This window comes from Meriones unguiculatus, chromosome 11 (genome assembly GCF_030254825.1).
Source record: "Meriones unguiculatus strain TT.TT164.6M chromosome 11, Bangor_MerUng_6.1, whole genome shotgun sequence".
In the NCBI taxonomy this organism is placed as follows: domain Eukaryota; kingdom Metazoa; phylum Chordata; class Mammalia; order Rodentia; family Muridae; genus Meriones; species Meriones unguiculatus.
The window spans coordinates 50,746,363-50,761,732 of NC_083359.1; the positions used below are offsets into that span (position 1 = coordinate 50,746,363).

The window sequence follows — 15,370 nt, forward strand, 5'->3', positions numbered from 1 at the left end:
TACTAACTTTGGCAATGTGTTTGAATCTTCTCACTCCTTTTTTCTCATTCTCTGGCTCATTCTGTCTTCACCTGTGTCTAGCTTGTTCTCTGTGCAGCCTGTCTGGCAGGAAGTCCAGTCCCCTGCTCAGCTTTTGGCTGTTAAGCTGTTTTATTGACATATCAGGGAAAAATTAGGGAGCAGTTTTTATACAACATTGTGACAGGAGACTCTCAGACCAAGGATTACGACCAGATATGGGGGCGGGGACACAGCAATCAGTATTTGAATCTTTACACAATATGCCTGCACTGTACACTTGCTGGCCTAGGCTAGCTGGGCGCTAGCGTATCATACTGTCCTGGCTGTTGTTGATTGTGTTCTTACACTGGTGTTTTAGGCATCTGAGTTTGGGAGGATTATAGGTTTAGCTGTTGATTTCTGAGTTTGTATTTGTTGGATGCATGTTTTGTTCCTTGGTTCCTGTTTCCTCTTTGGTCTTCTGGGCTTTGCAGCTTAGGTTTCTGTCAGCCTGCTTGACCTCTGAATAAAGCCAGCCAAGCAAGATGGCAATACATTGTCATTGAAATAGAAATGAAGAGCATAGTGGTTTTACAGACAGGTATACCTATGGAACAGCACAAAATATGCCAGCTATGCCTTGTAACAGGTAGGGATTGAGGGATGCTGGGAGAGCCTGGAGACCGGGTCTGCTTTGGTTAAATAGGTACTTCAGCTGCTTGTTCCAGGACTGAATTCCAAAGAAGTAAAAATTATAATAAAAAGTATTTTCCAAAGGGGGAGGGAGAAAGACTTGGGCATAGAGCATGAAGGAAAGTGGGAAAGGTGGGCCACCTAAGCTATTTAAGCTCTAAGAATGCAGCACTGGCTTTGTGGAAACAAAGGTTTTATCTGGGAGGGAGGGTTTGAACATTAGCATAAAAGTCTTACAGGGCAAGAAGATAAGAATATTTGAATTCCTTGTCATAAACACAAGTTTTATAGTGTTTAATAGAAAAGTCTAATATTTAATGTTTCTTACAATGGTAAGATTTGAGAAAGGAGTTTGTAAAACACGAGCTTTGAGAGCTTGGCGAAAGTTTTGGTTGAGACCACTTTCTGTAGTATTTAGCTTGCCATGGGCCCTCCACTTTGTAATCCTCTTGTCTGTGGCCCTCTTTCCTGGCTCTGATGGCCATTCACATTGCAAAAGCGGTGAAGGAGCTGGGCAGTGACTCTGGAACATTTGCACCTCTCTCCGGAGCTACAGGTGCCAGCAGTGTTGGGCTGATACTTTTATTTTTTTGAAACTGGTTTTCTCTGGGTAGCCTTGACTGTCCTGGACTCACTTTGTAGAACAGGCTGGCCCCGAGCCCACAGAGATCCACCTGCCTCTGCTTCCCCTGAGTGCTGGGATTACAGGCATGTGCCACTGTGCACAGCTAAAGCCATCTTTTTTAAAAAAAAAAATGGGAACTAATGTCCAGAAATTAAAACTATAATATTGCAGGAGTCAGTAAGCACTCGTAACCAGCTTCAGAATGAAAATTAGTCACTTTTGTAGTCACTGTGTTTTTGTGGCTGAGCCGAGAGGATTCTGAATTCCAAGTCAGCCTGGGCCACACAGTGAGACTTCATCTCAGGAAGTCAAATACCAAAAGAATGAAAACTTGAGCCCATGTCTTTCTTTGTGTTAGGATTGTTGTGTTAGTAGAGTAATCTCCTTTGCCTGTCATGTCATATTTTAAATTGACCTTGAAAGCTCTCTTCCTGGCCCCTCCCTGAGGGAACTTCTGAGGCTGTCCTCCATAAAAGGTCAGTCTTCTGAAATAAATGATTTTCACTTAAAAATAAAATACTTTGATATATGTTTTTTTGCAGGTCAGGATGTGAAATACAGTAGTAAGGCACTGCCATCAGGAGTAGTGAGACATTACCGTTTGTTTAATGGATGCTCTAGTTAGTTTGAAGATACAAATTTTACTGTTATTAATAAAGTTAGTTCTTAGAGAGGTTGTTAGAGGAAGACAAATGCTGTATTCTGTCTCTTTACACTTACGAACAAAAGCAAATGATTGTGAATTATTTTATTGGCTGAACCTTAAGGTAGTACTTGCCTTCCTCACTATTATAAGGAATACTTTGCCCAGTTGCTATGGCAACAAATTTAAATTATTGAAAGTTATAATGTAGATTTTGATACTGATCTATGAAAGATACTGTATACCATGAATCTAAATGCTATCCCAACAGCTACAGTGACAGGTGTTGGCCGCACTTGCCATGCTATCACTGTACAAAGGTTTCTGTCCTCAAGAGTGTAGACTCTTCTGGGGGTTACAAGCAGGACGGGCAGGACAGCAGGTACGGAAGCAGTGTGCATGCTGCTGGAGGACTGCTGCCAGGCGGCCAGGAGAGCTGAGGGCGAAGACAGTGTTCTCATGAAGGGAGCTGCCAGCATGGGCTGAAGGAAGGAAGGTTCGTCTAAATCCGTTCTTTAAACCACAGCCTCAGCACAGCTAAGAAGTATTGGTGGGACCGTAAGTATCCGAGTTCAACTGCCATTGGCCACCTGAGTTTGCCTTCTAAGCCTCCCGGGGCTGCTGTGTGGCTAAGAGAGGCATTTTCTAAGCATCATGTGCAGTGCCCTTTAGCAGCACTGGTTGTCACTGCTCATTTAGCTCCTGGAAGGCGTTTTTCCAACAAGTTAGCTTACTGTAGACTACAAAGAATATTAGAGGTTGTTTATGTTAGCTCTTAGATTCCTACCTTGTGCTAAGTATTGGACTAGGATTCAGTGAGGGCGGATATACATAGCTTCTGTCCTTGTTCAGCTTTCAGCCAAGTTGAGAATGAACAAGACAGATATAAGACAAAGTGTTAGATGTCAGAGTATGGTATAGCCATGCATGCAAATGTTCAGTGTGCTGACTGAGGAAGCATACTTCACGTGGCTTGTGCACTGTTGTCAAGGCAGCCTTGGCATGGTTGCCAGAGAGGACTGGTCACAGAAATGGTAGTCTGAGGAGAAAGTTGAACTTTTCCTGTGTGGTAGGCCTGCCAGCTTTCGGCGTAGACAGTTATACCTATGGCATGCTGAGGGGCTGGTCATCCAAAGTCTGCACTGCAGAGGGCAGCTACATACCTGAAAGAAAGGGTTCAGCACAGCTTTTTCTGACAGTGGTTTTTATCAGAGTTGAGATACTGAATAGGAGTACAGCGATGATGGTAATCTACCAGTGACAGACTTCATATTACTCCCTAACACACATGTCAACAACACGTGTCAAATAGCTGTCCTGTGCCAGCTGCTGTGCTGAATTAAGAAGAGAAGCACAGGTGAGAAGGCATAGTCTCCTTACCTCAGTGGCTTCAGTCTTACAGGCAGAAGGAAAGGCGGAGACTTGGGACACACCAGGCAGATTCTACCGAGAGAACAGGGTGCAGGTGCAAGGTCATGAGGAGAGCGCATCTGATTGCTATGGGGTGCTAGAAAGTCTGACGAACTTCTCCTTGAGTGCCTTCCTTCTTCTCTAAGTTTCTAATCCCAGAGGACGGGAAACAGTGGCCTCATTCCAGATTCTGGCTACCCTGCCTTGCTTTCTTGGACCTACCATCGCCTCTTCTGGGGCGATTTTTGCTTACGCAATGGTGATGGACTATGGTTTTCTCAGGTGGAGCATTCAGCCAGTTGAACTGCTTTGCCTGGTTCTAGAGATAGTGGAGGAGTGGAGTTGGTGTGGGCTGAACAACATTGAGGAGACTGACTAATTGATAGTTCTACATGCATATTACTTTTTTCCTAAACAGAGTTAGTTCTAGTTCTCTGCCATACATAAGTCTCTCCTGTATAGAGTTGAACTTGCATTGTTTAGGAACTAGAGTGAGAGGTTTCATCATAAGGTTAAATTAGTTAAAAACCCTGACAGGATTTCTAAGTGTATGGTAGTGACATCCTAAAGTACGCAAAGATATTAGCACTAGTGGACAGACCAGTTGTCTTCTTGGCCCTGCATCTGTTAGCTGGAGTGAGGCCATGGGAGCTGACTGCTCCCTCTGTAGAAGGCTGGGAGAAGTTAAATCCCGTCTCTACTCACACTCAGGATCCTGGCTGCATTTTATGTTTATTTTTAAAGAAACATATTTTTTTAAAGAAACAATGAATGTTTCTGAAGTTAAAGTCTAAAAAGCTGTGTTCAACAGAGAATTTGGTTTATATGTGTTGATTAAAGCAGTTTCATGACAATAGCAACTATGCCAACAAAGAAAACCTTGCTGTTATCCGCCCTATCAAGAATAGTACCTCAGTATTTGAGGACATTTAAAACAAAAAGTATACCCACAAGTGATGGCACAAGCCTTTAATCTCAGCACTTGGGAGGCAGAGGCAGGCAGAACTCTGTCAGTTTGAGGCCAGCCTGGTCTACAAAGCAAATTCCGGGACAGCCAGGGCTATACAGTGAAACCCTCTCTTAAAACAAAACAAAAAGTGTTATTAATGTCTTATTACCAGAAAGAAAGTATGAGGCCCACTAGATAGCAATCTAAAAATTGTATAGTCCATTTAAAATTTTAATACTACATTTCTGTTTTATTAGTTTCTCTTTCTTTTCCTGGCTTGATTTAAATATCATAGTCATTAGAAGAAATTGTTCTTTAAAAGGACTTAAGGCAGCTTAAGTGTCTATCTTCATTGTTTTTTAGTGTTCTGTTGAAAAACACAGAAAGTCTTTTCATCCAGAAAGCTGAAAAAGCAGCTTGTTCTAGAAGAAACTAGTATTTGGTTCCTTCCTGTCCAAACTCTAAACTGAATGCTTTTCCTTGCCTGTAAGTTCAAGGACACTGTTTATGGGAGTGGAAACAAGCTGAGCAGCACCTGCCACTTAGCCACAGAGAGACCTTCTTGACACTGCTAAGCAAACATGCACTCAGATTAGGGTTTTGAGGGGCTTCAGGCATGTGTGGTCAGAACATCAGGTATGAGGATGTAAGGTAAGATGGGAGCAAAGCCACAATCAAGTCTGATGTCTGAATTGGGTCAGTTCAGCTGCCATCATTGTGGAGCTGGCACTTTGAAAAGTTGTTGGAAACACAGAATTGTCAGGTTGCTAAGAGGGATTCTTATGTTTTATACAGTTCTTTTTCTTTAAATGTTTTTGTTATGGTTCTTTGGATTAACAAGAAAACAGGTAACAAATAGTGTTAGGCAATTGTGCAATGAAAGTATTCAGCACTGTGGATATGACTCAAGCAGCTGTTAATAAGTTCAAGCAATCTAGACCTGTTAGTCTTAGCTAACAGTGGCCTGTTGCTGGGGCATGGGGCACCTCAGACATGTCCGGGTCTGAAATGGCTGGGCTCTGGAAAAGGCAGTAATGAGTTTAGAAGGTCAGGAGATGGGTTCTTGTTCCTGCTCCTTCACAGCTAGTTTATGGCAGGTGACAAATGACTTCTGGGCCTATGCTTCTATATACTCAGAGTAGCTGAAACCTACAGCTTCAGCCTTACAGGTGTTTTGACTCAGGTCATATGTAACATTGCGCCCTCTGTGTAGAGTTGGCATGTTGATTCCTCTGTCACTGCTGCTAGTCAGCAAACTTGCTGTGTTCTGCAAATGTCCTCTCTTGTTCTCTGTCCCTTCTCACTGTCCTGTGTCCTGTTGTATTTTCTAGGATGCTTACATTATAAACTCACCTTTCCCCTAGCGTGTCATATCACTTTGTGCATCTCCTGACCCTTCCCACCTGACTCCAGCGCTTTCTGGCCTCTGCTTTCCTATCCCATTCAATTCTAGGCTCTTAGTCTTAGACTGATCCTGTCATTAGCATTTCCTCACTTAAAAGTCACTCGGCTCTGGCTTTTAAGATTTTCTGTGAGCTTGGCTGCCCCATCTATCCTGCTTCATTTACTGTCCTGACATCTACTCTGCCTTATCATCACAGTTACCATAAGCATCTTGTGTTTTTCCGACTTCCTTAATGTTTCATTTTTATGTGTGTATTGTTATGCATATGTGAGCACATGCATGAGGTGTGCTTGCCTTTGCACTGTAGGGATGAGGAAAACATGCATTCGTGAGTGTGTGTGTGTCTGTGTGTGTGTCTGTGTGTATGTTTTCAGAGGTCTTAACCTGTCATGCTCTAGTATATTTTTTGAAACTGAAAATGAGTCTTCCAGTTCCATTAGACTAGCTGGCTGGCCAGTAGGCCCTGGGGTCTACCCTCACCACCATGGGTTACAGATGTGTGTCAACATGTCCAGCTTTGGTATGGGAGCTGGGAATTCTGAATTCAAGTTCTTATGCATTCATAACAAGCATTTGAACTACTGAAATCTCCCAAACGCAGATGCTTTTTGTTTTGTTTTGTTTTGTAAAATATCTCTTCATGATACCTTCAAATTAACCAAGAAGTGAGAGTGGTTTAGGAAAACTGAATAGAACTCTGAAGAGGGGCCAGAGATGATGGGAGGGTGGACCTTAGAAAGAAGCAGAGAGTATGGGGAATTGAGAGGTAAAGTCAGGTAGGTAGATATTAGCCATGCAAGACTTTGAATCATAGAGAGGAAGTTTGAAGACTATCACACCAAATGTTTTTGCTTTCAGTAGAGTAGAAGCCAAATTCATCAACTTAGAAGGATGAGATGTGTTACTGGGGTCATGAAAAAATGGAAAATCACCATTTACTGTTGGGGAGGCCTCTCATCTACAAGTGTGGACAAGATTTTCTGAGCAGGCGTAGAGAATGAAGCTGCAGTTCATAGATTTGTGGTGGAATCAGTGTTTGCCTTCATGGGTCTGATAGGAGAATCAGAGTTCGGCTTTGGTACTGCTGAAGTGGCTATATCCTCTCCACTACCACAGAAGGTTCTACAGAGGGGAAGGATGGGAGTGGGAGTAGAGAGGGCTGGTTAGCCAAGAGGAAGGAGTGGCTGAGGCTTCAGTGTGTGCCCATTTCATCCCATGTCTCTGTCCTTGACTCACATTTACTTCCTGGCTCCTTCACACTCAGTCTACCATATCATGTGTGTCAGTGTCTGCATCTGGACCCTGTTCTTCACCGGCTCTGAATATCGGGGGCAGTAGAGGGAGAAATGGAGTTATCTTGGAGAGAAGTAAGGGCAGGTCAATACATCTCCTCTAGAAGGGGGAACCACCACATGGGAATATCCATGCTGGTGATGGACAGTCTCAGCTGTCATCCAGTGCACTCTTTGTATGTGGTTGCCTTCCCCCTCTTACCTCTTCAAGAGTAGAGTTCACTGACATGAAAACTGTTGCTGTCAGTTTTTTTCCTGCTCAGGGGTGTGTATGGAGCAGGGTAGAATGTGGTTTAATCTGTGCTGAGGTTCTGCTGGGCAGGCTCAAAGAAGCTATGACATTTGAGTGACTGTAAAGCAGAAAGAGAGACCATATAAGGGATGGGGGCAGAGGTAAAGGATCTGAGGTGTGGAGGTCCCAGAAAGATGCCAGACTGAGACTCAGGCCTGAGGAAAAGGAGTGCAGGTAGGCCAGGGTGTAGCTCAGTTAGGTTCATGAATTTGGGGTGGCAAAAAGAATCCTTTTGTTGAGGGCCTTATCCTACAGCAACTGAGGGAGGGGGACCGGCTTGTAGAGAGTAGCTGCATGAGGTAGGAGATAGGGTAATGGAGGTATGGTATGAGGATGGGTTTTGAAAATGATGGTGAGCTAGGTTAGTGAACTCTGCTGAGGCCTGTGAAAGAAAAATGGCTACTTGGAAGGGCTGCAAGTGTCTTCAAGGTGAGCACCAGGATTCTTGGCGGCCTGCTCTCACTCCACTGGTAGCCTAATCTTAAACTCTCAGTAGCCTGGTTGCTTTGCAGAAGGAGTCCATCCAGAGTTCCCATTCTCATCTCTCATGAGAATAGGATAGGCTCCCTCACCACTGCTGCTCCAGGCTGCTGCACTGCCTGGACTGCACCAGAGTGTCCCTGCCTCCAGGACTTGCATGGACTACTCTTTCTCCACATCTGTAGTTAACTCCTCTCCACATTCAGATCTCTTTCTAAGGGCTTCTTTGGGCAAAAGCCCATCACTTATTAAGCACTCTTAGGTCCCATGAAGGGTTCTGCTATGATTGCTTTGTTGTTTTGTTTTTATTTTTTTTCCTGAAGATTTCATCACTGTTTGACAGCATACACTTTATTGAATTGCCATTTGATATAGCAAAGTAAGGCAGAGATTTCTGTCTTTAAAATGGTGCATTTTCCCTGCATCTACCACAGAACTTTTGGGTTGCAGATGTTTGTAAACTTTAGTGAAGTGCAGAGTATACATAACCAAAAAGTGAAAAAGGAATGGGTGGGTGAGCAAACTGTCAGAGGAAAGGATGTGCTCACCCTGAGTCCTTGGAGTTTAGGATGGAACAGGGATGGGATGGGATGGGTTGTTACTGAGGGAGACCGAAGTGCAGAGAACAGGAAGGTTCCGGTTGTTGAGAAAGTCCATCTGCTGGAGTTGGGTGATTAGGAATTCCTACTCCCGGCTTGATGTCAAGACTCCAAAGAGCCAGACGTCAGGCCCAGGAACACAGTCAGGTCACCAGTGACACTTGACAAGAGTGAAAGGAGGTGATGGTTTCATACAAGTGTGCTTGTGAGGAGTCACCCTTCCCACACAGACACCACCCCACCCTACCCCTGTGAGCTCCTTTGACTTTGTAAGGCTCTTGGGTTTTTTGTTTGTTTGTTTTTAGTTTTTTGAGACAGGGTTTCTCAGTGTAACCTTGGCTGTCCTGGACTTGCTTTGCAGACCAGGCTGGCCTCGAACTCACAATAATCTACCTGCCAATGCCTCCCTGAGTGCTGTTTTTTGTTTTACACTTAAGAACAAGAAATACTGCAATAGAGACTAAAGTAAGCTAGTTTTCAGTCTGTTGCACTGACAGGGAGTGCCAAGGATCTGTCAGTAGAATAGGTGGTATGTCTTGCTTTGGGTCTTTGGGACAGAGTACCAGCATTTGCTTTTCAAACTGTCACAGGTTCAAAATACAGAGTATGAGTTATGCTACTAGAGCTGTGGTTGGAAACTTGAACACAACCAGAATCTTTCCATTGACATCTGAATAGCTCAAATTATGCTTCTGGAAAATTTATGGTCTCAAAGTATCCTGCCAGACCATCCTGCTCTTCAGCATCAGCAGCACATTGCAATGACCTCACTTGGTATTCAGTCTTGAGCTCTCTAGATGTACAGTGTACAGCTGTTCCTCCTACCCCATTGAAGTACACTTTAGGCATGTTTTGGGGCACAGGAGGACTCTCACCACAGCAGAATAAGATTTCAGCCTTTCCTGTTCAAGTTTCTATTTGTAGTGTGTTTTTAGGGATGAAGTATCTTCCAGAACCTCAGAAGTAGAAAGCCATTCCAAACAGGATTTCCTCTGGGTGGCAGCCCTCTCCTGCCAGCACTTGTGGCTTTGGCCTGCCATTCTGTGTACACTCTGGCTTCTGTACCTCACCCATCCTCAGCTTTCTGCAGTTGCTTTTCACTCCTCTGCTTTGCTTGGGTCCATTTTCTTTCTTCTCTTGTGTTCCTTTGGGCTGAGAAGTTCTAGTTACATTTTCAGCTCTCAGCTTTACCTTTTCAGGGAGGTTTTTGTAAAGTCTCTCAGATGCTGGGTCCCTCTCCCATGGACTGTCATCCTAGGCTTCCTCACCAGAGCTTACTACACACACCTATTATCATAGACACCGAATGCGTGTATCTCTAACATCCAAAGCCTTCAAGGAACCATCTTGATTGTGTTACTAATTACTGTGTTTTCAGTATCTAGGATTAAAAAAATTAGTTCCCTGTCTACCCCAGAAAGCCCTTCCCAGATACTCTTGAAAGAAATATCAATAAGAGAGGCCTGCGTCCTTCCTCTGAAGCCATAGCCATAACCACTGATTCTCAACACAAGTACAGAAAGCATCTGCTCTCCCTGCTGACAAGGGAATCAGGTGAGTGATGTGCAAACAGTGGTTTGGAGAGATGTCACATCTCTTTCATCTTCCTGGCAGCAGATGCATCCAGACTTAGCCCACTGATGGACCCTTTTGATTTACTTTCTCTGTCCTCTGAGCAGCTACCTGAGAAGGAATTGGAAAGGAAATAAGGAAACTTGTGTGCATTGGGTTTTTATTGTTGTTTCATTTTAGTTCTTTCCACAAATCATCTGAACTCCACAAGTCATTGGGATCCTATTGCCAAATTGCCAAGACTTTAAGAAACAGTTCCATAAACTTAATCGCATGGCATCCAATGTGGTGTAGGGGTTTCATACTGTTCGTGCAGTTTCACGCTGTTCGTGCAGACAGCAATGAGTACACAAATCATCCTTTCTCCTGATTATTCAATTAATTTAGCAAACATTCATTTTTCTGGTGTAGTTCCATGATCTCCTTTATTGAACCCTGAACCCAGTGCATGTCAGAATACTGACTTTCTCCTCTCTTTCATTGGCACATAACAACTGTATGAAGCAGTGTGTCTCGAAACATGCACATACAGAATGCATGTTTCCTGCCCTCTTGACCCTCTTGCCCCTGCTCTCATTCCTCCCTTTCCACATAGTTTACCTTCTACTTTGATGTCTTTTCTTCAGACTCTAGATTCTATGTGAGAGAAAACATGCAGCATTTCTCTGAATTAGTCTTATTTTGCATAATATTTTAACAGTTTTAAATTTTTAGTATAATTGCTATTATTTTCTTTTTGAGACAAGGTACTACCATGAAATCTAGGCTGGTCTTGGACTTTGTAGCCTCCTGCATCAGCCTCCTATATGCTGGGATTGCAAATGTGAACTCTCCTTCTCACTACTGTTTTGAGTTCTAGCAACACTGAACATTAAGCAGAGTCCATGTGGACCTAAGGCGGGCAGGTTCTGATTCTGCTGCCACATGGTTCTGGCAAGTTTGGGCCACAGATGAATTGCAAAAAGTGTATAGGTTTTACAGTTTGGGGCTAGCATATCCATTTCTTCACTGGCTTAGAACAAGTCATTTCAATAAATTGCAGCCTAGACTACATGGTAGGACCTTATCATGAAATAATAATAAGTATTATAATAATATTTATAAATAAATGATATTTATTACTTATTATTTATAATATTTATAAATATTATACAGGATAATAAATATTATTATAATGTTTATAAATAAATATTATTATTATATTTCTGTGACTCTGAAGAACCCTTACTACTACAGTCATACGATGTTTGGGGGGGTGTTTTTTTGTTGTTGTTTTTCCAAAAGTTTGTCCTTCTTTTAAATGTTAGTCTGATCTACCCATACTTTATTTTTATATGGGAACATAAGAGAGAATAAGATAGGAAAAACATTTTCATGAAAATATACTAGTGACATGAACCAACAGCACTGTTGCATAGTCTGTCTTTTCCCCAGTGATTGCTAATGCCACTTTGTCACTTGTCTGGATTGCTCACCGTGCATGGCGTCTGCTTCATTGGGCTTTATACACTGTTAGTACCTTCTACACTTGCCATTGTCATGGCTTCATGTTTATGTATTATGAAAGACCCTGCCGTGATGATTGGAGTCTGGGGTAGAGTAGTCAGTGGTTGCACTAGGAAAGCTGATAGACTTGATGCTTTGAGGGCACAGATTAGACCTGTCTATGGAACCCAGGTTGCTGGTGCCACTGATTGCTGATGGACGTAGCAGTCAGGACCGAAGTCCTGACTCTTTAGCTGCAGTCTTGGGCCTGAGAGTCTTGAGATCTACATTTTGCCCCTCCATGTTTCCATTTCCAGCTTGTACCAACTGTCTCTTCAGAGATCTCTCACCTGGCTCCTTTTTAAACTCTAACCATCATAAAAAGCCTTTTGCAGTACTCAAGCTTGTACTCCATCAGAAAGCCTAAAGCTACCATCATGAGGACTATGGGGAGGCACCAACTTCACTTGAAAGCAACCTCTTCTTATTCTTGTAATTTTCTTCTCAATTCATAGGACCTTTCTTTCTTCTTCTGTTTTTTAAACTTAAGTGTATTTTTCCCTCATTACTTTGTACTGAATTGAGTCAGAAAAAAATGCTCTATCATTGTTCTTTTGAAGCAAAGCTTTACTTTAAAATGTCTGTTTACACTGCAAGGAGTTTCTGTTAGCTGCCCTGCTTCTGCTGAACATGGGTAACACAGCCTCTTTAGATGTTAAGAGCAGGAGTACATTGCTTTGTTCCAGACAGAGCTGTGTATTATGGACCAAGTTAGTGAGAAACAACATGGAGAGAACTGGCTGCTATACAGGTTATTAAGGCCGTATGAAACCTTTGCTGCCTTTTAGTGGTGGGGAAGAGAACTGTTAAGAGACACCAAATAAGAAAAAAAACCTCCAAGTCTTTTTTGAAATGTTTTCTTTTCAAATTGATAATGTCTTGTATGTTTGGCAGACTATGGACATGCTGCTCAGTCACTGAAGGCCCAGCAATGTCTGAAGCTGCAGAACAGCCCAGCCTATGCAGGGTCTCTGCTTCATGGTATCTGCTGTGGTGGCGGTTTGCCATGTGTATCTGGAGCACTTTGAATGTGACAGTGCAGCTATGGAGCTCCATTGTCTTTCATCTCACTGTAATTAACTTTTAGTTAAAGGTGGGTGTGGCAGTGCACACCTTTAACCCCAACATGCCAGAGGCTGAGGCCGAAGGATCTCCGTGAGTTCAAGGCTAGCCAGGACTAAATAGCAATACCCATTTCAAACGATAATACTAATATAGTTATGTGGACACAAGGGATGCCTCAGGGTGCGCTTTCTTTTGCCTCACTTCCCTTGCTGCACTCTCTATGTTTCTTTGTCTTGCAGTCTCATAGTCTGTTGTGTTTGTACACCGTTGTTTTTCTTAGTTACATATCAAGACCATCTTTAAAGTACAGAAGGTTCCATCTATCTCCTTTTGGTCAATTATGCTGTGATTTCACTGGAATGAATACACCAACATTTGTTTTTCAGTTTTTCTCTATGAATGCTTTTAAGCAGTGTGTTCTGCTTCATGTTTTGCCTATGTGTTAAGTACTTTGCAGGTTGTTCAAAACTGGGAACTCTGCATTTGTATTTTGATAGCTGTTAGGATTTCGATGTAGTTGCAAATAAAAACCCCCAGATTGCTTGCCTGTATTTGAGGACTGTTGCCCGACTTCCCTAGCGTTCTCACTGCTATCCAGTGTGCAAGAGAGGAGTTCAAGTGTTATATTGCTGTGCATGCTTGCTGGTGGCCCCAGGCAGCTGCCTTAGTCTTACTTGAGATCCCTGTGGCAAGGTAGATGTGAGGGCAGAGCTGGGCACATTGCTGCCTCTTCTCTGGGAGGAACCTGCTTCATCCTCAGTTCCACTGAGATTGAATCTGTCATATTTTATATTCCTTCTGGATTTAAAAGGAAATGGAATTCTAGCTCGAGTTTTAATAGTCATGCAGTCTGCCTAAAAGAACAGGCTACATGCCAGGCAAGGGGGCAAATAGGAGGTGCCCTGAGTGTAGGCACAGCTTGGCAAGTGGTGAGGGCAGAATTCTTCTCTACCCAACACCCCAGTTTTATCCAGTTAGTAATTTTTATACTATCGGTTGTAATTTCTCTAAAACTATCATGTTACCAGTCTTCTGATGAAGACTGCTTTGTTTTGTTTTGAAATCCTAAAATAACAAATTCTTCTGTATACCTGTCTGCTGTAGTAGTCACTCATACTCAGTGAGTTCTGCACATCAGATCCATGGTAGAAGGTTCATAATATTCTGAGGTCATTTCTAAGTCATGATTAAAGGAGTTTTTGTGTGTGTGTTTGTTATTGTTTTGTTTTTTGGGTTTTTTGGTTTTTTTTTTCAAGACAAGGTTTCTCTGTATAGCCCTGGCTGACCTGGAACTTTCTTTGTAGACCAGGATGGCTTCAAACTTAAAGAGGTCTACCTGCCTCTGCCTCCTGAGTGCTGGGATTAAAAGCATGAGTACCACGCCTGGCCTGTAATTAAAGGTTTTAAATTGTGAAAATATTTTTCTTAAGCACTCTGATGTATTCATGGGAAATAATTAAAATAATGCTGCTTGAAAACAAAGGATTTGCTAACACAGAAATCCAGGCTGTCTTTCCTTCTCCAGTACAAAAGTGGTAACTCTAAATAACTGCTTTCCTGAACTAAATTCAAAATCCCAAGCTTCCTTGGCCCATTACAGAAGTTCAGAGCTAACAGTATAATAATGAGTACATGGAAAGACACTTTTTATACTGGTTAAAGTAAAAATAAAAATATGGTGAAAAGTTTGAGTCTACAGAGACTGACTAGTTTTTTTTTTTGTTTTGTTTTTTACAGTTTATTCACTTTGTATCCCCCCTGTAGCTCCCTCCCTTCTCCCCTCCTAATCTTACCCTCCCTCCCCCTTCTCTACCCATGCCCTTCCCCCAGCCCACTGTTAGCTGAGGTCTTCCTCCCCTTCCTTCTGATCCTAGTCTATCAGGTCTGATCAGAAGTGGCTGCATTGTCTTCCTCTGTGGCCTGGTTAAGGCTGCTCTCCCCTCAGGGGGAGGTGATCAAAGAGCAGGCCAATCAGTTCCTGTCAGAGACAGTCCCTTTTCCTATTACTGTGGAACCCACATGGACACTGAACTTCCATGGGCTACATCTGTGCAGGGGTTTTAGGTTATCTCCATGAATGGTCCTTGGTTGGAGTATCAGTCTCAGAAAAGACCCCTGTGCCCAGATTTTTTGGTTCTGTTGCTCTCCTTGTAGAGCTCCTGTCCTCTCCAGGTCTTACTATTTCCCACTTCTTTCATAAGATTCTCTGCACTCTGCCCAAAGTTTGGCTGTAAGCCTCAGCATCTGCTTTGATACCCGACAGGGTAGAGCCTTTCAGAGGCCCTCTGTGGTAGGTTCCTGTCCTGTTCCCTGTTTTCTCCCTCTTCAGATGTCCATCCTTTTTGCATTTCTGAATGGGGATTGAGCATCTTAGCCAGAGTCCTCCTTCTTGATTAGTTTCTTTAGATGTACAGATTTTAGTATGTTTATCCTATATTATATGTTGAATATCCACTTATGAGTTCGTATATATCCTGTGTGTCTTTTTGCTTCTGGGATACCTCACTCAGGATGATCTTTTCCAGTTCCCACCATTTACCTGCAGATTTCCCAATTTCCTTGTTTTTTATTGCTGAGTAATATTCCATTGTGTAGATATACCACAATTTTTGTATCTATTCCTCAGTTGAGGAATATCTGGATTGTTTTCAGGTTCTGGCTATTACAAATAAAGCTGCTACAAACATGGTTGAGCAGATGTCCGTGTTGTATACTTGAGCATCTTTTGGATATCTGCCTCGGAGTGGTATAGCTAGATCTTGAGAAAAAATGCAAATAGATCCATACTTATCACTCTGCA

At 42.7% G+C, this 15,370-nt stretch overlaps 1 protein-coding gene across 6 annotated transcripts in view; it reads left to right on the forward strand.

Moving 5' to 3' along the window:
• Positions 1-15,370, forward strand: part of Mrtfb (myocardin related transcription factor B) — a 159,214-nt gene that overhangs the window by 29,476 nt on the left and 114,368 nt on the right. The window contains exon 1 of one of the 6 annotated variants that reach the window (XM_060364205.1): positions 9,834-9,942. The exons of the other annotated variants lie outside the window; for them this stretch is intronic. The gene's annotated coding sequence lies outside the window, so the exon portion shown is untranslated. Of the gene's footprint in view, positions 1-9,833; positions 9,943-15,370 lie in introns of those variants that run through there. 6 annotated transcript variants of the gene reach the window in all.